The sequence below is a fragment of the Carlito syrichta genome, unplaced genomic scaffold (assembly GCF_000164805.1).
Source record: "Carlito syrichta isolate Samal-C Ts95f unplaced genomic scaffold, Tarsius_syrichta-2.0.1 Scaffold68049, whole genome shotgun sequence".
Classification (NCBI taxonomy): domain Eukaryota; kingdom Metazoa; phylum Chordata; class Mammalia; order Primates; family Tarsiidae; genus Carlito; species Carlito syrichta.
Window position 1 is genome coordinate 79589 of NW_007012145.1, and position 2023 is coordinate 81611.

The following is a 2023-nucleotide window of genomic DNA, read 5'->3' on the forward strand; positions in this document are numbered from 1 at the left end:
AAAAAAAAAAAAAAAAGAAGCAAGAAAACTATTTTAGAATAAATTCTGTCTATACATGATACACACTAAGAAAAATCCCAGAAGTATCCCCCTAACTGGTGTTGAATGAAAGGCATTAGTGACTTCCTTACCGTTTGTTTGAGGTCCTGATAAAAAGAAAACCTATTTCTGTGGGTCCACTGTAAAATCCCATTCTTATAGCACCTTTGGGACACCAAGTGTTTTCACCTCCATAATTCCATTTGCTCTACATAACAACCCATTTTACAGATGAGGGGCTGAAACTCAGAGCAATGGAATGCTTACCTAGAGCTACACAGTGACCTGGTGTAGCACAAACCCTATTGTGTTGGCAAACACTATGCCCTACTCTGCCACTCCAAGCCACACCAAAGCCCTCAAGTCTATGAAGAGGCCACAGCATCTGTGACAGAGCCTGCATGGGGAGTGGAGGGGGAAGAACTAGGAAATCTGGACACTAGCCACCTCCAAGTGCCCCTGTAGAGGGCACATCCCTTCGCTGGCCTCAGGTCCTTCCCCTCTGAGTCTTAACCTCCAAGGATTTTAGCTCTTGGTTCTAAGGAGAACTGAACCACATGTGGGCTCTCCCGGGTTCCTGATCTCCACAACTACGTGCTGGATGATATGCTCACAGCACAGAGTGAAGACAGACGACAAGAGGAAGCTCCTCCCTCAGCACATTCTCTGGGCTCTGGGAGGTGGTTACAGTTAAATTTTTGACAGAGAAAGAGAAGAAAGCAATTTGTTCTTGAGAGTTTGTCTGATTTCCACTTAGTTGGGCATTCAGATCCCCATTTCCATGGATAATCAGAAGCTGGCCACATGCCACTGAAAACAGCCCCAAACTGGAAATGACCCACATGTCCACAAGCAGGGAGAGGATTATCCAAATCGTGGTACTGAGTGCTAAATATATGGTTATAAAGATTTTTCTGGAGATGCAGACATGAAAACATACTTTTGATATAAACTGAAATAAAACAGATCAGGCTGCAGTACTGCATGTTTGGTAAAACCTCAACTCTTTAAAAAAATACTCAGTGAGACTAGGAAATGTGTCAAAATGCTCATTGTGGTACCTGTAGAAGTTGTGGATTTTTTTTCCTGAAAATCAAGAGGAAACTTTCTTTAAAAAAAAAAAAAAAAACCGCAATAGCAGTTTTAACTTCTTGTATTGATTTTTCATCCAAATTCAGAGTCCCGGCAAACATCAAGTCTCCCACCACTGTAGCAAGGAAATAAAGTGACAAGTATCCCAATCTTAGCTTCAGAAATAAACTTACACAGCAAGCCTTGGCAATGACCCACACCCCTTTCAGAATTACCAAAAATGCCCCTACAGGTCCTGCAGCTCAATATTGTTTTGTTGTTTTTTTTTTTTAAAGACACTTGAGGCTTCCAGATTTTTTATTTTATATTTCTAACCCAGAGTTTCCCATCTTGTGTACCGTGGATCAGTAATACAATAGTGTAAAGGAATTACTGGATAAACAATACCGTATTCAAACAAGTTGGTCAAGTTCACATCTCAGTGTAATGAGTTGAAAGAGGTTATTCAATGGAAGGACCCTCCAAGAAAGGCATACAGCTCGTATCATTTCCCAAAATCTAGTGTCTCAAGGAATGACAATTCTACAGATGTAGGGACATCTTGGGAGGTGCAGCTTTGAGTCCTAGCCTTCCCCATGCCCTTGGCCTTCTAGCTCTACAGTTCCCAGTCCTGGCTGCACTCTGAGATCACTGGCAAAGCCTGGAAAAAATCCCTTAGTCTGGGTCCTACCTGGATTTGGCCTAAGAAGCAGCCACAGCTGGGGGCCAAGGACCACTTCTACCTCACACCCCTTTAGTCATCCGCACTAAGGACAACTCAGCCAAGGTTAGAGTCCAATCTTAGATTAACACATCTTCAGAGCTAAATGGCACCTCGAAGGATGTCTGTTCCAATCTCTCTTAGTTTTCCTTAAGAGGAAACTAAGGCCCCCAAAGGATTCCCAACTCCCTG